Here is a 27,823-nt window from a genome sequence, read left to right as displayed (position 1 = left end):
AGCTGATCCCTCTTTAGGTGCCTCAATCAGACCAGGTGGTCATCATTAATATCATACCAAGAGGGGTAAGCTTAACACTATACTTTGCTAAGTTATAGGCGCATTCAAAATTTAAATAGAAGACCCACTCTAGATTATATTAGCAATGCAAATTCTTAATACACTATATGCCAGGGTTCATGATATTTTTCTCCTGACTATCTAGGAAAATATTTCAACTGCAACAAGCAAATGTGATATACGTATGATGAATATAGTATGCACTTATTAGGATCTATTTATTTTTCTCAGAAACCGGGATATGACACAAAGTCCAGCCAAATCAAAAGGTAGGAAAGTCCACTGTGTCATGAGCATATCAAATCAAGTTCACATCCTACTCCAACTTTAAGACTACAGTCATAAGAGATATGTCTGGTACCTTGCTTCTCGGTAAGTATAAGTCTCCATGTGCAGTAGTGATCTGAAACACCATTACAATTTTCATCCACAGTGTGCCATCTAAGCAAACTGTCAGCAATGGAGGATATGAGTAACCAGTTTCTGGAGCAATGATCCTTCTCAGGTTAAATCATGAACTCGTAGGGGTAGAAAACGGCTCTGACACAGAGTGCTCCACCGTTCCAGCAGTGCTAATAATTTTCTGTTGCTCTTGAGGAGGACTGTGAAGAGGTCTCCTCAGTGATATCTCATGTAGGAGCCACTTGCCCAGGAGTTCCGTCGGTCCTCCACACAAAAAGGTATGCGTGGGTATTGTCGGAATGCTGGGATCAGCACGGGTCACCTTCCACTCCAGCAACAGGTTTATGTCCTGCTCCCGGGGGCCGGCCGCACCGCTTGGAGTGGCAGTAAGATATGCTTGTTGCTGTCTTGGTCACAAGTTTGGTTCGAAATGTGTGGTATAGGGCTTTGGTGATCTAAATGCTCAGATTCCCCTACCGTTCCTGGAAAGCATGCTGCTTCAAATCTACCAGAGGTTTGAACAAGCTTCAACACCATTCAAATTCTTCCAAGATGACTTGCATAGATATATAGATATCATCCATTATGAAGATTGTTTATTTTAGCAGTTACTGGGGGGGGGGGTCAGAAGCTTGAGGTTAGGCCTCCACCAAAGATCCTAACGGTCCGGATCAGTGTTCTAGGGTCATTTACACAGCGATTTTGACATCATTAGATTCATAACATTGTAATAAGTCTAAATATTGTATTCTCTTATGTAGATAGAGCTGTTTGCAAAGAATATATGGCGGATATCTTTTCCATCTTCTAGAGCTCCTGATATTGCGGCCATATTGGTTCGCTGCCCAGACATGTCTCCTCAAGCTTTTGATTTTTTAAAATTTACCTATAAAAACTAGGACCATTTTGGTACATTTGATGCCACTTTTGGCCGCCAGATACAATCATATAATTTTTTTATTTTTTAACAAACTTTGTGTTTTTCACTGAAATTATTTACACATAACTACTGCAGTCATATGGCAAATGGTTGCAAATGCTTCTATGGGATTACCTCTGTTCAAAAAGCATATTTTGGTAATATTTGTTTGAAATAGAAATATTTGGTCTTACGAATAAAAGTAAATTCACACCAGCCTTAGTTACTTCTAGTGTACAAACATTTATCAAATTGGTAGAGAATTATTTAGAAAAACTGAAAAAGAAAACTAACAGGTTTCATTCTAGAAATGGTAATGTGAATTTCAATGCTGAGGATAGACAGGCATTATTAAGTTTGAACAACAATACGGGACTTGTCATAAAAGAGGCTGATAAGGGCGGTGCAACTGTTTTAATGAACAAAAAATATTATGTGGAAGAGATGAAGAGACAACTTTCGGATCCCCTGGTTTATTTAAAATTACAAAGGAATCCAGTGTTTGACATTAAGAAGGAAGTAGATAGTTGTGTATATACAGCTCTCTCACATGGTATTATTGATCAACATGCAACAAATTTCCTTTTGGATACAGAGAATCAAACACGAGTTATGTATACCTTACCTAAAGTGCAAAAAAACTTGAGGGTTCCACCTGGATGCCCTATAGTAGCTTTTATTAGTTCAGTTCTCTCTATGGTCTCCATCTATTTTGATAACATTTTAAGACCATTTGTATACTCAAGTTCATACATTTTATGGGACACTGAACCCAATTTTTTTTTTCTTTCATGATTCAGGTAGGGCATGTAATTTTAAGCAACTTTCTAATTTACTTCTATTATGAATTTTTCTTCGTTCACTTGCTAGCTTTATTTGAAAAAGAAGGCATCTCAGCTAAGGAGCCAGCAAATTTTTGGTTCAGAATAATGGACAGCACTTGTTTATTGGTGCTGTCCAATCAGCAAGGACAACCCAGGTTGTTCACCAAAAATGGGCCGACATCTAAACTTACATTCTTGCTTTTTAAATAAACATACCAAGAGAATGAAGAAAATTTGATAATAGGAGTAAATTAGAAAGTTGCTTAAAATTGCATGCTGTATCTGAATCCCGAAATAATTTTTTTGGGTTCAGTGTCCCTTTAAGGATACTGGAAATTTTATTAACAAATTGCAGAAAATTGTACTTCAAGAAAACTTGGGTATTCTTTTTAGTTTGGATGTGGTAAGCTCATATACTTCAATTACACATAAGATAGGTGTTGGTGCTGTTGATAAAACTCTTTCTATGTCAAATAACCTGAATGAGGGACAAATACATTTTATAATTGATTTAATAAATATTGTCCTGATGTAATTATTTTTTATTCCAGGATAACTTCTATCTACGGCTCCAAGGTACAGCCATGGATTCCAATGTTGCCCTAACATATGCAAATGCCTTCATGAATGTGTATGAAGAATATATGTATTTTTTTTTTACAATACACATCTGTTTTAATGTCAAAGTTATGTAGGGATTATTCCCCGGACAACTAAACAATATTAATGTATACAGTAAAATACTTATCCCCAATGATCAATAGAGGCCGCTCTTGGACTCCCCAACTATAGCTATGATCTAAAGGGGAATTCCAACGGTAAGAGAAGAAGGACCACTCTTGAACCCAAGAAAATAATATAAAGTGATCACTAAACGAGTTACACCAAAGGAGAGCAAAAAGCAGAAATAATACAAATAAAATATATAATACCATACATACATTTTTAATATTATCTTAATGTATTTTAGGGTTTGAAGATCTAGGTTTTCCACTCAATGGGATTAAGACCTTTTATTTAAGATCAACATGATACTTAGGTATATGGGAGAAAAAAAAATGCCAACTAGAAAAACCATAAAGACAAGAGCTGGGAACCTAAATCTAATGGAAAACCTCAAGCATGCAGCATGTGATCTCTAACTATAGCTCCACTTAAGTTCTCGCTTTTTGTATAAAAGTTATAAACAAGCCTCTATATCTAGTGATGTCGCGAACATAAAATTTTCCGTTCGTGAACAACGAACGCGAACTTCCGCAAATGTTCGCGAACGGGCAAACCGGGTGAACCGCCATAGACTTCAATAGGCAGGCGAATTTTAAAACCCACAGGGACTCTTTCTGGCCACAATAGTGATGGAAAAGTTGTTTCAAGGGGACTAACACCTGGACTGTGGCATGCCGGAGGGGGATCCATGGCAAAACTCCCATGGAAAATTACATAGTTGATGCAGAGTCTGGTTTTAATCCATAAAGGGATAACATGTAAACATTGGATATTTCTGAACTCAGGACAAAATTTAGAAACTATTTAGCATGTTTTTTTTTGGTGGTTGTAGATGTGTAACAGATTTTGGGGGTCAAAGTTAAAAAAAAGTGTGTTTTTTTCCATTTTTTCCTCATATTTTATAATTTTTTTTATAGTAAATTATAAGATATGATGAAAATAATGGTATCTTTAGAAAGTCCATTTAATGGCGAAAAAACTGTATATAATATGTGTGGGTACAGTAAATGAGTAAGAGGAAAATTACAGCTAAACACAAACACCACAAAAATGTAAAAATAGCCTTGGTCCCAAACGGACAGAAAATGGAAAAGTGCTGTGGTCATTAAGGGGTTAATGTACACTACTGTTACACCAGATATGAGTTGCACTGGTGTGACACTGTGCCCTGGCAGGCACTGAAACGCACACGTGTGAAGGAAACTGACTGCTATTATTTCACAGTCAAAAAAGTGTTGTTTTTTTTTAAATGTACACTACTGTTACAACAGATATGAGTGGTGGCACTGGGCAAGTGGGCACAGTATACGCTGTGAGCCTGACACACACGCTGGCAGGCAGGCAACTGCAATTAGATTACACAGGAAAAAAAAAAAAGCAGACTGATGTTCTAGCCCTAAAAAAGGGCTTTTTGGGGTGCTGTCCTTACAGCAGAGATCAGATGAGTCCTTCAGGACTGTAGTGGACACTGAATACACTAGCCTAGCTATCGATTTCCCTATTAAATCAGCAGCAGCTACACTGTCTCTCCTCTCACTAAGAATGCAGCTTCCGAATGAATCTAAAATGGATGCTGTCCAGGAAGTGGGAGGGTCTGGGAGGGAGGGTCTGCTGCTGATTGGCTGGAATGTGTCTGCTGACTGTGAGGTACAGGGTCAAAGTTTACTCAATGATGACGAATAGGGGGCGGACCGAACATCGCATATGTTCGCCTGACGCGGCGAACGCGAACAAGCTATGTTCGCCGGGAACTATTCACCGGCGAACTATTTGCGACATCACTACTCATAACATGACCCTCATACTGTCAAGGAAGCAGTATATACATATACCTATAACTAATTGGCACCAAGAGAGATACAGTTCCTATTCCTCTGTTTCATAAGAACCTTGTGTAACTGGGGCATTATATGTAGCCTGTCACAGGGTGGATTGCATGAAATATAGGCACAAAACAATTAATGACCAAATAGACATAAACTATAAAATACATTGTAAAGTATGCAATACAGAGGTGGTGTAGATTGCCTAGATCTCATAACCCCAAGCCTAAAATAGGAGGTATAGGTAACTTTATATAAAAAATAAAGCTCATTTGCTACAAACCCATATAGAACAGAGCAAAGAAAAAAACATCAACATATGTTGGAGCAGAACGTGTCCCGGACATCAAGCTTTCTAGCCATCATTAAGGTATACAATGTTCAAGAGAGGTCCACATTAAGTAAAACCTGCTAAGTGCTAGGATGTTAATGTAATTAAAGACTATGGGGGATATCTATCAAGCCGCCAAATGTGTTGCATTCGCAGGCATCAATACGCTCGCCTAACATCGCGACCGCAAATCTCAATACGCTCTCCTTAGTTATGAGAAAAGCCGGCAAAAAGACGTGCACCAAGAACGGGGTGATGAGCATCGGACTGTTGTTAACTAGCATCTCTTTGCCTTTTTCCAAACTTTATTTATACCCTGTCACTAAACGCCACCACTATACTAAAATGTTTAACCCCTATCCCGCCGCTCCCCGCCGCAACCTAATTAAAGTTATTAACCCCTATCCCGCCTCTCCCCGAACCTGCGGCAACCTAAATAAAGTTATAAACCCCTATTCTGCCGCAACCTATATAAAGGTATTAACCCCTATACCATCAGCCCCCCACATCGCCATAAAATAAATTAAGCTATTAATCCCTAAAACTAACAACCCGCTAAATTTAAATTAAAATTACAACTTCCCTATCTTCAAATAAATTTAAACTTACCGGTAGAATTAAAATAGTTCCAATCAGCCAATAGGATGAGAGCTCAATCCTATTGGCTGACTGGAACAGCCAATAGAATGAGAGCTTCACTAATCCTATTGGCTAATTGAAATCTTTCAGCCAATAAGAATGCAAGGGACAACATCTTGGATGACGTCACTTGCATTGAAGTTCCAGTTTATGGCGGCGACCGTATGAAGAGGATGCTCTGCGACGGATGTCTTCAGGATGGACCCGCTCCGTGCCGAATGGCTGAAGATAGCAGATGCTGTCTGGATGAAGACTTCTTGCCGTCTGGATGAGGAGTTTGCCAGCTGGATGAAGATCGAAGAGGCCATCTGGATGAAGACTTCTTGCCGGCTGGATGGATCCTTCAAGCGGGACTTCAATAACTGTCAGTGGATCGTCCGGGGTTGGTGTTAGGTTTATTTAAGGTTTTTTTGGGTGGGTTTTATTTTTAGATTAGGGTCTGGGCATGTAAAAGAGCATACAAATGCCGTTTTCAGGGCAGTGGGGAGCTTAGGTTATTTTAAATAGGTTTTTTATTTGGGGGGTTGGTTGGGTGGTGGGTTTTACTGTTGGGGGGTGTTTATATTTTTTTTTACAGGTAAAAGAGCTGATTTCTTTGGGGCAATGCCCCACAAAAGGCCCTTTTAAGGGCCATTGGTAGTTTATTGTAGGCTAGGGTTTTTTTATTTTCGGGGGCCTTTTTTATTTTGATAGGGCTATTATATTAGGTGTAATTCTTTTTTATTTTTGATGTGTTTTTTTCGTAATTTAGTGTTTTTTTTTTGTAACTTATTTTATTTTCCTTTTGGTAATGTAGTACTTTTAATAAGGTTTTTTAATAGTATATTTAAATAATTTGAGTAGGGTTAGGTTTTTTTTTTTTTTGTTTCAAAAGAGCTTTATTGATTGAATCACAGGTTTACAATGTTCACAACCATGCTTCCATTACATCATGAAATAACATATAATTGGGTGAACCAGAACATGGATATATATTGCTCTCTTTTTCGTTTTTAATTTTAAACAGTTTGTCTTGCTTTAAAGGATTAAATAAAGTCAACTTCATACATAATTTTTTGTGAAACCTATGATTTCTCAGCCTCACGCACAGCTGTGTACCTAAAGAAAGCAACATTCCACTAGTGAGAACGATAGAATATCCTTCCCTCCCTCCCTCCCCTCACCTCTTAAATAGTACCGTTCCAGATTGCCTGGATCATCTCATGGGTATCAAGTTTATTTATTTTGAGATAATGATATCTTTCTAGAGTAATGAGGTCCAGGACCTCCCTCCTCCATTCCTCCATTGTTGGAACTGATTGGGTTTTCCATCTTTTAGGTATAAGTTTTTTTGCTCCTGTAATCATTATCAACATGAGGGCCAATTTGGCCGGTTCTTTGATAATTGGTAGGGAGCAAAACAGTATACTTTCCATAGTATTTGATATGTGAATGTTCAGAACGTGTGACATGATGGGGATAATTTTTGTCCAATAGTTGCCCAACTTGGGACATGACCACCATATATGTGACAGTGAGCCTTCTTCGCCGCAGCCTCTCCCGCAGGAGCTGCTCAACGAGGGGAAAATTCTGTGAAGCCTGACCGGAGTAAGATACCAGCGGCTTAAGAGCTTAAAGTGTATCTCCTGTATATTAGCGGAGACCGAGGAGTGTTTCATGAGCTCGAAGGCCCTCAGCCATGTATCGACCTCTATTTCTTGGGGTAACTCCTTACTCCAAGCAAAAGTATAAGTTGGGAGTGGTAAGTCAGCATCAGAGGAAATTATTTTGTATAAGATGGATGTGAGGTGTCTTGGTGTGTTTGGGAGGGTGCAAAGGCTCTCAAAAGTTGTGGGTTCTCTACCTAGGTCATCCCTATTTTTATGATGGGAGATATAGTGGAGTAGTCTGTTAAAGTTGAGCCACGCGGAAAATATTTCCCCGTGGACCTCTGCCATTTGGCCCTGCGTTTTAAATGTGTTATGCTCTTTAAGGAAGTGCATGGACCCTATACCGAGACTATAGGGGTGTTTGATACGAAAGCCCAAACTCCAGTATGGGAGGTCAGGATTTTCTATAATCGGTGTGAGGGGGGAGTACCTAGAGGAGATGTGAGTACTTGTTGCTAAAGTTTTGTCCCATACCGCCAGCGTTTCTGAAGTTATAAGGTATTTTGAAATTTGCATGATGTATCCATGCCATAGTCCCTACATTGTTCAATGTAAATATTTGCCTGTCTAAGTGTATCCAAGCTTTATCTGATTTGTTATGAGACCATTCTACTACCCGTTGTAGGAAAATCGCTCTTCTGTATGCCTCTAAATTTGGCAAACCTAACCCTCCTCTACTCCTAGGTAAGTACTTGGTTTTCTTTGGGACCCTGGGTCTGGTGTTCGCCCAGATGTAGCGTTCTATTGTAGTTTGCAGTTTTTTAATATATCCTTCTGATAATGGGATATGTAGTGCTTGGAGGAAGTAAAGAATTCTAGGAAGGATATTCATCTTAAAGACTCCTATCCTTCCTAACCAGGAGATGGGTTTGTTCTTCCAGCAGGAGAGGTCCCTTACAATGTCTTCCCTCAAAGAATGAAATTATGTTTAAAAAGGTCCTGTATACATGGTGTGAGGTGTATCTCCAAGTACTTAAGTCTAGAACGGGCAATTGGAATCGAATATTTTTCATGTAAGGTAGTTATATGTTGTGGGGGGTATTAATGTTCATAAGTTCGGATTTATTTAAGTTGAGGAGGAAGTTGAAGGCTGCACCATAAGACTCCAGTTCTTTCAATAATTCAGGGATAGATGTTTCAGCCCTAGTCAGAGTAAAAAGCACGTCATCAGCGTAAAGTGCCTGTTTACTCTCCAGGTTTCCTACTTTGATACCCGAGATTTTTTCATTAAGCCTAATTTTTTGAGCAAGAACCTCTATAGATATGGCGAATAATAAGGGTGAGAGTGGACACCCCTGTCTTGTCCCGTTGCTAATGTAGAATGTGTCAAACAATGTCCCATTTACCCGAACCCGTGCATTCGGGGCCGAATACAGTGCCATTGTCATATTCAAAAAGGCTGAAGGGATATCCATTTCACTCATTGCCTTCCGCAGGAAGGGCCAGCCTACCCTATCGAAGGCCTTCTCCGCGTCTGTTGCGAACAAAACCATGGGAGTACCTGAAACCTTCGCATGATTAATTAGTTGAATGACTTTAGTAATATTATCCCTCGCCTCACGTCCTGGGATGAAACCTACTTGATCCCTATTAATCAGATTTGGGAGAGTTTTGTTCAATCTATTAGCTAGAATCTTGGCCAAAATTTTCATATCTGTATTAATTAGGGAAATGGGTCTAAAATTACCTGGGCTTGTGGCTGGTTTGCCCGGTTTAGTGAGCACTGTTATATGCGCTTCTAATAGAGTTCTAGTTAAGGTGGGGTCATCCCTTAGTTTATTAAACATCTGCAGCATATGCGGGATCAAAACTCCCTCCCACATTTTTTATAGTAAGTGGCTGTGAGTCCATCAGGGCCTGGGCTTTTCCCTGATGGGATATCACTGATAGCTTGCTGGAGTTCTTCTACCGTTATATGAGCAGCCAGAGATTCAGCGGTCTGATTATCTATTGTGGGGAGTTGCAATTTTTGGAAATATTGGTTCATGCCATCCTCGGGCATGGAGTTATCTCCTCCTAGATTATACAATTTGTTATAGTAATTTCGAAAAGGTTTCAGCGATTTTTAAGCTATCTTTTACCGTGTTTCCATCTGTAGTTTCAAGGGAGTGTACGTATGTGTTTAATTGTTTCCTTTTTAAGTTTCTAGCTAAGATTTTCCCTGGTTTATTCCCCCCCTCAAAATAATATTGCCTTAGAAATAATGCCTTACGCTGGTGAGCTTCAGTTAAGTGTTTTTTAAGCTGTTGTCTAGTGTCAGATAGTTCAGATAAAATTTGCTCATTATTTGGGTTTTGCTTGTGGACCTTTTCCAGGGCGGTAATCTTCTGTAACAGTGAGGTGTGTTTTTCCCTAGTTATCCGATTTAGTTTAGATTTTTGCTTTATTAGTGAACCTCTTATCACGGTTTTGTGAGCTTCCCATTCTATTTGTCTAGAAGATGAAGAGTCCAGGTTTAGAGAGAAATATTCCGTAATTTCTTTTTGAATCGAGGCTAAGTATATGGGATCATTTAATAGAGATTCCTCTAATCTCCAGATTTTTTGAGATATCGGGATATCTGGCCAAAGTATATTACATGTTACAGGGGCATAATCAGACCAGGTGATGGGGCCAATGGTTGGAGTAGAAGGTATAGTCCCTGTCTGTCGGGTGTAATGTTCTCCAGATGTCATGGAGTGTAAGGCTGTGTAGTACATTTTTAATGATTTTAAGTTTCTTTGAGGCCACATTCGAAATCCCTCTTGAAGAGTCTAAATGTGGTTCTAAGGAGAGATTAAAATCTCCCGCCAAGAAGACCACGCCTTGGGAGTGGTCTAGGATTAGATTAGCTATTTTTTTGAAAAAACTGACTTGTGTTTGGTTTGGAGCGTAAATGTTAATCAGTGTTATGTGATGGCCGTACAAGGAGCCCTTTACCAAGATGTACCTGCCTGCAGGGTCCTTTTCTACATGTAGAATCTGCATCGGTAGAGATCTATGAAGAAGGACCCCCACTCCTGCTTTTTTGTTGGGCCCAGAGGCGAAGAACGTGAGTGGGTATTGCTTGTTATACCACTTGGGTTCCTTGCCCCTCTGAAAGTGAGTTTCCTGTATCATAAGTACATCACTGTTAATTTTGTTCAAATCTCGGAAAGCTATGGAACGCTTCCCGGGGCTATTTAACCCTTTAGCGTTAATTGTGGTTATCTGTAGGGTATGATTTTGAAATTTGCTAATTTTGGGAGGCATTTTAGTACCACCAGGAGGGGGAGAGGAAAGGGAGAGAAGAAAAAAAAAAAAAAAAAAAAAAGGCGGGAAAAAGAGAAATATATAAGTCTAAGTAGTGGAGCCTAGATTTTCCCTCTAATAGAGACTCTGTAAATATTTAAAAAAAATAAATAAAAAAAAAAATAAGTTGTGCAAGACGCCGAGAGTTCCTTAGTATTGAAATATCCAAAAATGCAATAACAACAAAGTCAAGAACAAATGGGGGTAGTATCCCCAAGCACAGCAAACAATAAACATAAAAATATCTCACAAAATGAAGTGAATTCTCAAATTAGTGCTAAATCTCTGGTGCGACCAAGGAGTGGGAGCAAAGAGGATCAAGGCAATGGAGATCAAGGGTGACCAGAGTATGGGGAGAGGCTTAAAGACCCAGAGCAAAGAGGCAGCAAAGGCAAGGCAATGGAGAGGGGTAGAGGTAGAAAGAAAGGGAGTCAGAAAACCTTAAAGAGGAGGCAAGTTAAAAAGGCTAGACAGATGGTGATATTTTTGGAATCATGTAGTAATTCAAACATCTTTCTGTAAAGTAACTCATTTTCAATGACCCTCTTTCCATACATGAGACTTTGCCACTTGAATAGCCTATAGAGGCATGCATAACTCCTACCCTACTCGTGGGTAACTTATAAGATTCATACCCAGGGATAATGGAAAGGAGGAGGAGAAATATGAGATAGGGGAAATATAAAGTGGGAGGGGAGGAAGGGAAGGATTGGTGCGAGATTAGAGGAATGGGAAGGGCCGGGTGCAGGGGAGGATCTATGGGAGAAGAAAAGGATAAAGTTGAAAGGATAGTTGGGAAAGAGGGGGGCGGAACGAATGGAGGGAGGGGGAAGAGAGGGGAGGAGCGAGGTGCATAGAGCATGGAGGATGGCAGTGTAGTTTAAAGAGGTCACTATACAGTTAATATAAACAATCCACAACATCGAATGTTATTTCCCTCTCAATGTATTTACAGCATATATCCCTCTAGTCCCCCCCCCTCCCCTTGTGAACAATCACAAATCTTCAACTGACCTAATCTCTTCAGTAGCATTCTAAATGACAAATTTATCTACACCTCTGATGCAGATTCTGCCCCAGAAGGGGTGAGCAACGTAGGATGGGAGGGTTAGTAGGGAAAGGAGGGGGTACAGGGAAGAGGTTTATAATGTATTGAGGGTGTGAGGGGATGAAAAAGGGAAATGGGGGAGGGAAAGTGGGGGAGAGGGAGCATTAGATAGAATGGGAAGGGGAAAAGGAGCAAGGGGGTAGGAAGAGTACATGGAATGAGATAATGAAATAATGACATAAATGTAAGCATTCAATTCCCTAGTAAATCTGCTTGGTAAACACATTTAACATCTATTAACAAATAACAGGAGGAACCTCCATTCAACTGTTGAACATACAATGTATGATAATTGAATATTTTAAATCTCTGTGGGTTCTATATAGATATGAACCCCCTCATTCCCAAATGCGAGGTAAATGTTAAATACAAACTTTAAAATAACATTACAACAGAACTGAGATATTGGTTAGTATTGTATTCTCTATGCCGTTCAGTCCCTTGTGTGGGTGGTGTATGGTTCTAGAGAGAGTCTATTCAGCTCACAATCTCTCTAGTAGGTAGTCCCATACTGTCAATAAACACAATTCCTAATCAACATTACAGATATCAGATCAGTCTACTCATCTGTGGTATGTTTATCCGTAGAAGCTGTGGGTCTAGAGGTGTCCCCACCGGATGGATGGGGAGGGTCCCTATTCCCCCCACCAGGGATGTCCAGATCTTTGAAGAACAGCTGTGGATCTGTACCCGGTCTGTAAATAAAAGCTTTATTATTGTTAGTCACAATGATGGAGACCGGGAAGCCCCAGCGGTAAGGAATTTTGTTCCTGCGGAGGTGTGATGTTATATGAGAAAGCTCTCGTCGTTTTTGTAATGTAACCGGGGAAAGGTCAGAAAAAATTTGAATATCCTCTCCAGCATGTGAGATATGTTGTTTGGCCCTGGCGCCCCTGAGAATGTCCTCTTTATCTTTTTAACTTAAAAATTTAACAATAATGTCTCTGGGTGGGGCTTTTGGAGGTGGTTTGGGCCTAAGCGCTCTGTGGGCCCTTTCTAACGGGATCTCCGATGCTGAGGGGGCATCTTTTATTACCCTGAAGAGGGCCTGCAGGTAGCCCTCTATTGCAGGAGGATGGACAGACTCAGAAATCCCTCTGAACCTGAGATTGTTGCGCCTACAACGGTTATCCAGGTCCTCCATTTTATCAGTTAAATAAAAGATTTGCTCTGATTGACTTCTTAAATCTTCAACATTATGCTTGACTTTGTCAGTAATAGTGCTCTGTTTTTCTTCTATCTTGAGCACCCTATTATCTAGGGTGGATATGTCTTTTCTAAGTTCACCAAACAGAGATCTCATCTCCCTAAGCACGCTCTGTATGTCCTCTTTAGAGGATAGATGTTGTAAGTCATTTTTTGTGACATAGGGAGTTTGGGATGCTTCAGCCTGCGTGACCTGTGACACAGTAACTTCTTGTTTATTAGCCATGCTTTCACTGGTAATATCAGATCTGGGTTCAACTGGTTTTAGGTATTGACTTAGGGGGTTAGATGACCCAGGCTGTCCTGCTTTATTTTGTCTCTTACAAGGCATTACATACAGTAATATCACCTATGGTAGGCTGAGATGTTTGTTAACTGGAGGAACTGATCTTACAAAGTGTATTCGGATCAGAGTAGTGAGATAATAAAGAAAGGGGTTAAATTTTCCCAGTGCCCCAAGTCCTATCACCCCTTTGATACAGTAATAGGAATCCTGATAAGTTAGCAGGGGTTTGTTGTTTTAATCTCAAATTTTATGTACTCGGTCCACTCTGGGCAGAATGTTTGCAGTCCACGTGGACGCTGGGCCTCTGATGTGGGTATTTTCTCTGCTCTCCTATTTACCCCAGTATTTTGGATCCCCTTAGGCAGTAAGATCTGATCTTAGGGCTAAAGAGCCGTGTTCGATGGCTCAAATTCTGGATAGGGCCAATGCTCCGGTCCCCCGGGCCTCCCCAAGTGTTATGTGCTGAGCCGCCCTTGCCTCTGTGAGCTTGCCGTTATATGTGCTGTGCGTAACTCACCTAAGGCCTGCCCGCAATTGGAACTCATCCGCAGCACCGGTCTCACCAGATATCCGACCGGGTGTGTGAGCAGGTTAGTCAGCCTTGGGGTCAGATGCGGTCTTTCTTTGGTGCGATCTTCGTGCGTAGAGATCCGTGCACTTTTTCATTTGCGGCCTCCCGGTCCTGCAGAGTAGTCCCGCTGTGTCACACCTTTCCTCGGATCTTTGTAAAAATTGACATGGGATATGCTCCGGTCTCTCCCCTCCCTGACCACCGCACAAGAAGTTGTGATTGCGAGATTTAGATCATTAAAAAGTTGTTTTTGCCGGCATGGGAGATGGGAGCCCTTTCAGTGTGCGGCCATCTCCCTGCGTGGCCAGGCTCCGCCCCCCGGGTTAGGTTTTTTAATATGTAATTTAGTTAATTTAATTGTAGTATAATAGTTAGGATAGATTAATTCATATTTTAAAATAGTTTATTTTAATTCTACAGGTAAGTTTAAATTTATTTGAAGATAGGGATGTTGTAATTTTAATTTAAAGTTAGCGGGTTTAGGGGTTAATAGCTTAATTTAGTTTATGGCGATGTGGGGGCTGACGGTTTAGGGGTTAATAGGTTTAGTTAGTGGTGGTGATATGGGAGGCCAGAGGTTTAGGGGTTAATATGTTTATTTAGTGGCAGCGGTGTCGGGGAGCGGCGGAATAGGGGTCAATATCATTATTTATGTTGCGGCGGGTCGGGAAGCGGCGGAATAGGGGTTAATACATTTTATTTAGGTTGCTGCGATATTGGGGGTGGCAGATTAGGGGTGTTTAGACTCGGGTTTAAGTTAGGGTGTTAGGTATAAACGGTCACTTGTTGTCTACCATATAAATCAATAGGATATCTGGCAGCATCGAACATAAGCTTTCGCTGCTTTCAGACTCACTTTGATTTCTATGGCATCCGCAGCCTCCAGGGTGGCGGATTGAAAACAAGGTACGCTGGGCCGGAATAGCCACGAGCATACCTGTTAACTATTTGGTAAATGGGAAAAAGTGTCAGATAGAGCAGAATGTGTATAGGGAACATCTGTAATGACATAAGCATCGATCTGTGTCGAATTGAGACCGGCGGATCGTATGTTACGTCACAAATTTCAACATTTGCCAGTCTGTAGGCTTTGATAACTAGATCGGATAAGCTCGCAACAATTACGCTGCGGAATTCCGGTGTATTTGCGGTTGAGACTTTGATAAATATCCCCCTATATCATCATATACTTATCTATCGGTCAATGTCCTTTAGCACATTTAGCCAATTCCCATTTTTGTTCTCTGACAGGAATGTACAAAATATAACTTCCAAAATTGAAAACCACTGCCTTGTAGAATAAGCTTTCCATGGCTAAAGTTCAGCACTGTGTTGTAACTTTGAGATCCAGCAGTCCATGGGGGGTAGTTATCAAAATGTCTACTTGAAATCGGCCGAAAATCCGCGTCGTACACGTCGCGAACTGGCTTCGCCTCAGTTATCAAAGTGTCTAAATCGTCCGAAGTTGATTTTTGGTGACGTAACATACGATTCGGCGCTCTCAATTCGACACAGATCGATTCGAATAGAAAACCTCTGGAAAACTTGCGGATTCCAATGCTTTCGCCCTGCTATTCAACAGAATTAGAAGCTTTCTGATAGTTATCAAAAAATGACCACTTACGCTCGCGTCGTATCCGACGCAGCGTACCTCATTTTCAATGCGCCGCCTCAGAGGTCGCAGATCCTATAGTAGTCAATGGGCTCGAGTCGATCATGTCACCTAATAAAACAATGGAAAATATATTTTTTTTGTTGCCACTTGTTAGAGTTTATGGAACTGAAAAACACATGCACACAAAGGATAGGCAAAGAATGAAAACAATGCACAGCAAATGTTATAATTTTGAACATGAAAAACACATGCACACAAAGGATAGGCAAAGAATGAAAACAATGCACAGCAATTGTTCCATTTTGAAAATGAAAAACACATGCACACAAAGGATAGGCAAAGAATGAAAACAATGCACAGCAAATGTTCCATTTTGAAAATGAAAAACACATGAACACAAAGGATAGGCAAAGAATGAAAACAATGCACAGCAATTGTTCCATTTTGAAAATGAAAAACACATGCACACAAAGGATAGGCAAAGAATGAAAACAATGCACAGCAAATGTTCCATTTTGAAAATGAAAAACACATGAACACAAAGGATAGGCAAAGAATGAAAACAATGCACAGCAATTGTTCCATTTTGAAAATGAAAAACACATGCACACAAAGGATAGGCAAAGAATGAAAACAATGCACAGCAAATGTTCCATTTTGAAAATGAAAAACACATGAACACAAAGGATAGGCAAAGAATGAAAACAATGCTCAGCAATTGTTCCATTTTGAAAATGAAAAACACATGCACACAAAGGATAGGCAAAGAATGAAAACAATGCACAGCAAATGTTATAATTTTGAACATGAAAAACACATGCACACAAAGGATAGGCAAAGAATGAAAACAATGCACAGCAATTGTTCCATTTTGAAAATGAAAAACACATGCACACAAAGGATAGGCAAAGAATGAAAACAATGCACAGCAAATGTTATAATTTTGAACATGAAAAACACATGCACACAAAGGATAGGCAAAGAATGAAAACAATGCACAGCAATTGTTCCATTTTGAAAATGAAAAACACATGAACACAAAGGATAGCAAAATATTCGAAACAATGCACATCAATAATGCTATTAATTAATTATACACAATACAAAAGAGCCTATTATTTAATTACACACAATACAAATTAGACTATCAATCAATTATCCAAAACACATGCAAATTTACATCGGCATTATATGAATTCTGATTTGGTTTGGATGGCAGCATCGTTGAGGCTAAGGTAAATCATTAGGATAATGTTTGATAATGTTTTGAAGTCAGTTGCTAGTATCCCTTTTTGGAGATACAATGCATTTATAAATTTCATGGATTGATGTCACTGTGTAACTTTGTACTTTAAAAATAAATTGAAATGAGTTCAGTCATTTGCTAGGATACCTTTTTGTAGCTACAATGCAATTATAAATGTCAGCTTCATGTCAATGTTTAACTGCACTTTCAAAATACATTTGATTTGAAAATGTTCTTAGGAATCACATCCAGAATAACCCAATATTTCACATAATGTTCAACACAGCATTCTTTTTGTTACTTAGGATAGAAAATTCTTAATTCTCTAATATTTAATAGTAAAACACAGTAATCACTGACCTTTTTCACCTTCATAATGCTGCCATCCAAACAGAAAAATATTAAATAACATTGAAACTAGAGCAACATACTCATGTGTTTTGAATAAATAATTTTCATAATTAAACAGACACCTGCATTTCTTACAGGTGAAACACACCTGAATGGCTCAATAAGATACGTTTATGAACATCGTATTGTGCTCGTCAAATGACGCGTTAAAAAAGACATATACGTCACTAGTATTTCGTAGTTTATCAATTAGTCACTTTAATTGAGCGTTATATGACGCGATACTTAACAAAATGTGCAAGCCATGTCTTAGGTAATGATTGCTGCACCAATGTAGTTAATTACTGAAAACGTTCACATCTGTGAAACTAGGCATTATAAAAGGGGCTGTTCAATCACTGCTTTTCATTATTATTGTTTGGTTCTTGGTTTGAGGATGGACATCCTCAATGTTGTCAATTTTGTGCTTTTATTAAGGAGACGCAGGGCAAGACGGGTGTTGATGGCTGCAATACAACATGGAAGACGCCGGCGAGTGCCAAGGGTTTTCTACCCAAGGATTGGGCTCCATGCCCTCAGTGACCGAGAGGTGATCCGTCGATTTCGACTGGATAGGGCCTCTATTGAGAGGCTCTATGTCGAGATCGCGGACTCTCTCGAGCCACTCACTAGAAGAACGAGGGCAATCCCTGGGATGGTAAAGCTTCTTGCGGTCCTCTATTTCTTGGCAACTGGGTCATTCCAGGCTGTGACAGGTCTAGGCGTTGGTATGAGCCAGACAACCTTCTCACGTCATCTGAAGGTTGTCCTGGATGCTTTGCACCGACGCCTAGTCCATCATGTCCACTTCCCAAACACACCGGAGGAGTGGCATGCTGTCAAGCTCCAGTTCTACCATCGAGCTGGATTGCCAAGGGTATTGGGGGCCATTGACTGCACTCACATCCTAGTGCAGCCTACCAGGGATGAACAAGAGCCCTACCGGGATAGGAAATCCAATCACTCGCTGAATATCCAGGTCATCTGTGACGCCAGGTTGAGGGTGATGAGTGTTCGATCTGGACTCCCTGGCTGCAATCACGATTCCTTCATCCTCCGGAATTCTGCCATCTACCATCGGTTCCAGGAGGGCCAAATGCCAGAGGGAATCTTGATAGGTAAATATCTATTACATACTCTAACCCAGTGATTTGAAACCTTTTATTGACCGTGGCACACTTGATTACATTGAAAAATGTTACAAAATCATACATTGTAGCCTTATACAGGATATATATATATATGTGTGTTTATATATATATATATATATATATATATATATATATATTTATTTATTTATATTGATATATATGTGTTTATATATATATATGTTTATATATATATATATATATATATATATATATTCACACACACACACACACACTGTACTGTGCTGTCATGCCATGCCTCCTACAAAATATACATGACATATTTACACTCATTCACAAGCAATCATAGTGATTGTCTGTGAATGAATGTTAATGTCATGGTTGTAAATGATGCCTGATGATCCCCTCAAATACCTACCAATATTTAGAGTTTTGAAAGAGGTACACAACCGCACTGTTGTCAGCCACAGCACACCTGAGGATCTCTGACATGGCACACTAGTGTGCCACGGCCCATCGGTTTAAAAACAATGCTTTAACCATATGTATATGAAATATTTTAATCATTACTATTGCTAATGTCATTTTTTTTTTTTTTTAAAGGTGATTCTGGGTATCCGTGTCTTCCGTGGCTGTTCACACCCGTCCAAAACCCCAACGGAGTGGAAGAGGTGCGCTACAACCGTGCACACAAGGCAACAAGATCTGTGATTGAGCGCACCTTTGGCGTGCTGAAGAGCCGTTTCCGCTGCTTGGACATCTCTGGTGGTGTCCTTCAGTACGCCCCCTCCAAAGTCTCCTTAATTTTTTTGGTTTGCTGTATGTTGCACAATATTGCCCTACAAATCCCGGATATAGATATGGAGAGCTTGGACAATGAATATGGTGAATTCATCGACCCAGACCTGGAGCACAATGCTCTGGGTGTCCAAGCTCGATCAGTCTATATCCAGGGGGTTTTTGGGCAAGAAGGTTGATTGTGCAACATACAGTTTTTATTTGTGTTTTTCTTTACATTATTATTTGTAATCCAAAAGCTGCTATATTTTGGATTACCTTTGAGCAAATATTGTCGTTTCTATGAATGAAATTGTATATCATTGTAAATGCATTGATTGTAAATGGTTTATTTTGGCAAATGTTGCTATTGTTTAATGTAAAGTTGATGAGACACATGTTTAATAAAATCTCATTAAACACATTTTTGAAGATCTACACTTGACTCTTTTGTTATTTGTAAGCCTATAACAAGAAATATTTATTATTATGTGTTAATATTCTGCATTTCCTTTTATAAAAATGACCTTTTTATTTCATTTCTTTAGGCATACTTGTATTTTAGAATAAACCGGTTTATCACCATAAATGTCACAGAATCAATAATTACATTGTTGCATTTACAATTAATCAAACAAGATAATGAAGAACATCGTTGATTAGGAGAAAATTAAAAGCTTGATTAAAATGTCATGCTCTATCTGCATAAAAAATACAACAAATTAATTGGTTAATTATCACTTTATTGGTCATGAGCTCAATGTTATGTACATTAATTTTAACGGTCACATTATAATAATATAAAATAGCCAAAAAAAATTTTATTAACATTAATGGACCTAGCAGCAGTGCACTACAGTTTTATAAATGTATATAGTTGTTTTTCGTACTGTCTGTCTTCATCTATATCACATTTCTTCTCTATCTCTCTCTTTCTCTCACTCTCAATATCAATCTCTCCCTCTCTATCTCCCCCCTCTATCTCTCTCTCTCTCTCTCTCTCTCTCTCACACAAACTTCCCTCACAATCCCTCTCTCTCTCTCTCTCTCACACCATCCCCCGCCTCTCTCTCTCTCACACACCATCCCCCGCCTCTCACTCTCTCACACAATCCCCCCCCTTTCTCTCTCTCTCTCTCTCTCTCTCACAATCCCCTTCTCTCTTACAATCCCCCCTATTTCTCACTCAATCACCCCCTCTTTCTCTCGCTCTCTCACACAATCACTCTTTCTCTGATACAATCCCCCCCTCTCTCTCTCTCTCACACACAATCCCCCCTCTTTCTCTCTCTCTCTCTCACACAAACACTCTCTCTTTCAATATCTCTCTTTATCAAGATTTTCCTATATATAAATATATTTATTATAATGTTATAACTAATAAAGAGACACTGAACTAAATTTTTTTATGTGTTATTCATATAGAGCATACAATTTTATTCAAAATATTAATTATTAATATTTTAAAATTTAAAACAATATTAATATATTTTAAAATAAATATAATTTGTGTAACTTTCGATGCAAAACCATTTTGTTGAACTACCTTGGTTGTTCTTCTTGATTAGTGTATACATTCATCAACCAATAAAAAAGTTCTGTCGAAGGGTAGGGACTTTAATTTTAAAATAAAGATATTAAGACAATTATAAAAATTTTGAACAAATGTGAATATCACATTTATACAATGAATATTTATACTAGAAATATTGATTCAAGTACAATTTATTATAATAGAGTTTTTTATCCAAAAGCTCAATATTCCAAATCTTATATAAAATAAAATGTTTATTACATTTAACATTTAATAATAAGAGTAGTTAATATTTTACTTCTGCATTCGATTAGAACATCAGTCATTTGTAACGTGTGAATCAAGTAATAACAAACACATTTATTAATAATGTTGATATATATTTTTATTAAAAAATAATTTTGAAAACAAATATTGGAATCATATGTTTTAATAAAAAAAAAAAAAAAAATTATTTTAAAAATATTTGAATCATATTTTTAAAATAAAATTCATAAAAACATCGACATTTATGTAATTTTAAAATATTCATTACATATTTAAAAATTAAAAATAGTAAACACATCGACATTTTAAAATATTTTAAAAATATTCAATACATATTTTTAAATTAAAAATAAGAAAAACATAAAGACATTTATTTAAAACATTAAAAATATTTAATTCATATTTTTAAATGTTTAAAAAAACATCAATACATTTTAAAAAATATTTTATTCATATTTTTAAAAAGTAAAAAAAGTAAAAATAAACACATACCTAATAAAAATTATATAAAAGACCCTAATAAAATGAGCACATTAAAACACCCTAATCTTTTTTTCTTTTGGGTGAGGGAGAGAGGGGGGGTGATCTCTCCCTTGTTCCCCTTCTCCCAAAGTTTAAAATCAGCTGACGATTTAAAACCCTGTTGTCTTCGTCCACCCTCTCCCGACGCTGCCGTTCTAGCTGTTCTTCAGCTGCTCTGGCCCTATCAAAAGCTAATCTTTCCCTATCAAAATTTAATCTATCGCTATCCCTCTGCATTTCATAATTTAATCTATCCCTCTCTAACTCTATTCTACAACTGTCCCTACGTCGCTTGTATTCAAATCTTTCCCTCTCTAAATCTAATCTAGCTGTATCTACTCTACACCTTTCTCTTTCAAGATCTAATCTTGCTGTATCTATTCTACACCTTTCCCTTTCTATATCTAATCTTTCCCTATCTACTTGAATGACCCGATTTAATACCTGCCCCTGTTGCTCAATAGATAAGCTTAATGCCCCACGCAACTCACGGTGTTCTGCCCGGTACTGCCTGGCCAGATCTAACATTTCCCCGACTGCCTCCTCATCAGAGATGCGAGGCAGTCGGTGGCCAGGATCAGCACGGCCATGAGCTGATGGGGCATGACCAACAGGGGCATGAGGGTCACCAGGGTCCAAAGCAGCTGGTTGTTCGGGGTCAGGAGGGGCAGAACGGCTGAGAGAATCTATTTCTGATGTTCCCTGGGAAATTCCCTGATCCTGTGATTCTGGAAATAGGGTCTCTCCCAGGGACGACTCCTGTGTGAAATCTCTCAGCTCACGAAGACAACAGTCGATCTCCTCCGAAGTCAGTAATGCACGCTCGGCATCTAAAAAAAAAAAAAAAAAAAATATATTGTTAGTTAAACTAATGTATTTGGAAGTATTAAATGCATATGATATTAAACATATATATTAAATAAATCATAACACAATCAAATTTGTAAGACACAGAATTTTAACATTACTGATTTGTATATTGTATGTTATCTTAAATGTCGAAAATAAATAAGAATGTGTATATTCATTTCTACTTGTAAAGGGGCTTATTATCAAAAATATTTCATATTCAAATTTATAATAAATTATTCACCGTACAACATCATTGTTAACACATCAATTGTAGAAATTCAACAATATCAAAATCTGATTAGATTGTTGATTAATCAATGACATGATTACAAGCACCACTAATGGTGTGATAAGTTTGCGTATTGACAATGATGATGCACAGAGAATATATTCTAGGAGTCTTTTTCTTTGTTCTGTTGGACATGATCCAACAGTGCAGATCATGTCCACAATAACTCACTGAATGTAGAGAATGGCCCCTTCAGAGTAACGGACAATGGGCCGTCAGCATGTGTTGGTCAATAAACAAGATCAGACTCAATTGTGGTGAATAGCGTCAAGGGTATGGAGCAGCATTCTTTCTACGTTTGTTTATAACTGCATTTTCTTTAAATCCTGCATGCTCGCAATAAACTTTGTAGCTACAACTCCATTTGTTGTTTAATACATAAGAGAGAGAGAGATATAGAGGTCCATTTATCAAGCTCCGTAAGTAGCTTTAAGGGCTTTTAAAGTTTTTATTGGGAGTATTCAGACTCTTGGAAAACAACACTTATGAAGCAACAGTCTAAAGACCACAGCTCCATAACCCTGTCCACATGCTCTGAGTTCTGAGAATGTATTGCTCTTCACATTCGGCTATGTCTGTCAGACCTGATCGGCACAGTTGGATAATGTCCGACAGACATTTGTTAAATAGGCCTCAAAGAATGGTCATGCGATACACAGGTGATTATACAAACCTTACATTCATTTTAATTTGCAGAGAATTGTAAATTAAAATATATGTAAATATCATTACAGTGATAGTCTAGTATGAACTAAACTTACATGATTCAGATAGATCATGACATATTAAGCAAGATTATTATTTAATCCTATTATCTATAATGATTATTTTTCTTTTTGTCTTTCCTTGAAAATCTAAAAAAAAAAATATATTACAAGCAGGCACATAAAATTTCAATAAAAGGTAGACCATTTTTTGATTGGATGTTTACATATAGACAACAATCAATAAGCGTTACCCAGGTTATAAATCCCCAATGGCCTGTCTTTTAAGCTTACATTCAGGATTTGCAAAGAAAGAGAATATTTATAAAAAAAAATTTTTTAATTTTATATTTTTTACCTGAGGAGGAGATCGTAGATCTTGGAGATGGTCCTAAAGCCCTTCGGACATCAACTAGATAAATAAAAATGAATATACATATTTAGAAAATTGAACAATCATACCACTTTAAAAATAAAATGATATCAAGCTAATAATAGTAAACATACCTGTAGATCGGCCAATGCTTGCTACATCAGGGGTGCTGCACATAATGTCCGGGTGCGTGGCGGCCGAGGAGAAGCTGTGGCTGGATTCAGTGTGGATACTGACGGGCAATAGTAGTGTTTCATCACCATCAGCAGCATCTTCACTATCTGTGTCATCAGCAGGGACAGCAGCTGCTGCACTGGTAGATGCTTCAACAACAACAAAAAATAAATAAATTAAGAATAATATTGCACATAATGATCTTAAAAGGGGCATTAAACTGCAATTCTTTATTTCATGATTCATATTGATAATATAAATGTGAAACACATTCCTATTGACTTTAATATTTTCTTTTTCTCAATTTCTAAAATTTCCTTATTTGAAGTAAAAGCAATGCACAATGGTGTTCCAATCACATGATGCTTCTATGTGCAGCATCCAATCAGCAGCTATTGAGCATATATAGATATGTTTTTCATCAAATAATTTTAACAAATATTCCAAATAATAGATAATATAAGTAACTTAAAATGATGTTTTACATTATATTCTATTTCAAATTCATAAAATAAACAATGTTGGTGTTATGTCCCTCTAAAAAAGCTTTGATGGAACATTAAATAAAATGTGCCACAGGAATATTTCTATAAATATCATCTTACCTGCTAACTCGTCAGTATCATGCCCCACTAAATCCAGACCGAGCGTCATGTTTGCTCCCAGCTTCTCCCGCAGCTGAACTTCATAGTCTCTAAGTTCAGCCACATATGGCTCGCCACCACCGGTCCGACGTGCAGACTGTAACTCCCTGGCCAGCTTGGCCTTTAATCGTCTTTTGATGTCCGAAAATCGCTTCTTACAGTTGTCCACCGTTTTGGGATAATTCCCTTCGGCGGACACACTGTTGGCGATTGCTCTCCAAATTGCAGATTTTTTGGAGAGCGAGGTCTTATGGGCTTTAGAACCAATAATAAAATCATAATGTTCTAAAACAAGGGTCACTAAAATCCGGTTTTGCTCAAAATTAAATTGCACGCTGCGCCCTGACTTTGTTTTACCAGGCGCAGACATCACAAGATAAAAATAGCAGCAAGAGAATAAATGAATAAATAAATAATCTATCTCAATAAATAGTAACTCTTGCACCTACAGCTCTTGTAAAGCATAGGTGATTTGACTCCATTTTAGATTTCCTTTTATAGACTTAGATTCCAAAATTTCAATTAGCAGTTAACAATTGACATTTCTTATTGTAATTATAACAAATTGAATAATATCAATATAATTTCGTCATTTATGACGCCCGTTTACTTTAATGATCGAATAATAAGAATCTTTTGATGTCTCTGCAAATCTATCGTCGATAAAGTTTTAAATTAGATTGATGTCGCAGTATTAATTATTTGATGACGATAAATCCGTCATACTTGTCTACAGTGTGTCATACTTGTCTATAGTGTGTCATACGTGTCTACAGTGTGTCATATTTGTCTATAAAAGGGGTCAGCTTATTTTACTTTTTGTCTATTATCCGACAGGAGAGGGATCTCTTTAAATATTTGCTTATACTTTGTACACGCATGAATACAGGCAATCTCACAATTCGATATTTGAATAAACCGTAAGTAAAATAATTGTATATGCCTTGCTTTAATACTCATGATTTTTTTATGTTAAGCTTTAATACTGTCGCATGTTTTTGTTATAAGTAGTTATGAACCCGTGAAACATTTAAATAGCGTACCGAATATTTGTTATATTTTTTAGAACCGGTAGTAATGAACACGTGAGACATGCAATTAGCCAACCGAATATCATGTATTTACAGCCAAGAACCAATCAAATTAGTCTTTATTTTGTATATCGCCGTCGCACTAATATATGAGATATTTTTGTAGTTGATATTGTCAATAGTCACTCAGGCCTAATTGTTAACATTTGTGTTTGGAATGAATGTTCATCCTCTATACATCAAAATATTTATACTAGTAGACATGTATGACATCCTACAGACTATCATGACGGATTACAATTTGCACTTATTTAAATTACGCCATCGTTGTATTTTTTTGGATGTTTATTGAGAAAGATATTCATTGTAAACAACATTTAGGCCTTAGTGAATCTTGACATTTTTAAATAAAAATATTTTAATTTTTTAATGCGACAGCAATATACCACAATTAGTTTTGATTACAAAAATGACAGTAAACAGGAATATTATGATTCAAGACAATCCTATGTAAATCTCATATTTGACATTTATAGTTTGTGATTGCCATGAGAGTAATTAGTGGTGCATGTATGATATCATTTGAAAAGGTCAATTGCATGTTTATTAGTCAGGAACACGTGCTACATATAATCCGCCAACCAAATATTGATATTTTTATGTACACTTACAACAACCAATGATATTTCTCTATTATTGATATATATATGTCGCACTTTGATAAAAAAAATCATAAAGTTTTTTTGGATTGATATTGCAATGTCTGTACCATTCACCCAGGGTGAATTATTGATATTGGTGTACGGGATGAATAGGTACTTTCCCCGTCGCATAGGCGGTGTACGGGGGATGATACACGAGGACAGAGACCGCATCATCTATGAGATGATGCGGAGGATGAGGAGGGTGTCCGGTATCACCAGGACACGTCGCAGCTGCCTGCGAAGGTTTTCTGACCTTCGGCGACGGGAGCGTGAACGCTATGAAGCGTTAAGAGCACTGGTCCGTATATGTACGTATATCAGAAGTTTATATGAGGGATACTTAAATGACGCAAGCAATCATCAATTACATTGATTCTTCATTGATTAATATTTTTATTTTTTTATTTTACTGTGTTACAGGAATTACATTACATTTTTTAAGAATGTAATTTAATTTTTATCCTGACATTTTTTTCTTTCTATGTATTTAATTTACTGTAATTCAAAAATTCATTGCCAAAAAAAAATTGTTAAGAGTCAATGCAATACTATTTTGTAGTTCAACCTTACCTATATTATCCATATATATAATATAGAATGTAAAAAAAAATGTTCATGCTCCATCATATACATTCAAGTTTAAACATATATAGAATATAATTTTTTATTTGTCTATATATCTATATATATATCTATATATCTATATATCTATATATCTATATATCTATATATATCTATATATCTATATATCTATATATCTATATATCTCTATATCTGTATATATATCTATATATATATTTAGATATTGATATGTATATAGAACTATATATCTAGATCTAGAGAGACAGACAGAGAGAGAGACAGAAAGAGACAGAGAGAGAGAGAGAGAGATAAGACGAGAGAGAGAAAGAGAGACAGATGAGAGAGATAAAGACGAGAGAGTGGAAGACAAGAGAGACAGGGAGAGACAAGAGAGAGCAAGATATTGCTAGTTATCTCGCATTTTTTTTTTAGGGCGGGGGGGGGGGATTTACATACATGGATGCTGAAGATACATAACAATAATATCTAACCTGTATCTAATGTGTACATAAACATTTATATTTTCACAGATCGCAGGCGTGATCTAGTGCCACGATATATGCGGCCAGTATCTATGGCAACGCCCAGGAGCAACCACTCCTCACCACCGTTGCCGATGAGGTATATAACAGCACCTCATGTGGATTCAGGGAGAGCTGAAGTCCCTGATATCCAAGGTAAATTTTAAATTATCATACTATGTTTGAAAAATCTAACTTTACAATTTGTAAGATTTTAAATGTTATTAAAGCCAGCATGTTGAAAGGACAATAAAAACCAAAATATTCTTTGCAATTTTACTAAAAACATTTGAATAATTTTAAACATTGACAATATAGTTTAAATCCATTTACTTAATTCTATATCTATCATTTGAGGAAGTTATCACATTGCATATGGATTTTGATTTTAATCAAGACATCTCTGATCATTAACAAATCTTCAACTACGGAGAATATCTAGATATGCTTTTCTTAGAAAGAGAAGAATGAATTAAACTATCATGATTTAAAACATTTATAATCTCTTTATAAAAGATGAAAGGGAAAATTTATCTTTTTAAATTATTTTATGTATTTATAAAATTATTAAAAAAATTGAAAATGTTTGGAGACTTTGAACATTTTGTTAATGAAAGAATCGTACAATTTGGTATTGGACATTGATCTGACTAATACTTATTCATTACTATGTTT

Source organism: Bombina bombina, chromosome 6, assembly GCF_027579735.1.
Source record: "Bombina bombina isolate aBomBom1 chromosome 6, aBomBom1.pri, whole genome shotgun sequence".
Taxonomy (NCBI): Eukaryota; Metazoa; Chordata; class Amphibia; order Anura; family Bombinatoridae; genus Bombina; species Bombina bombina.
This window is presented reverse-complemented; position numbering follows the sequence as displayed.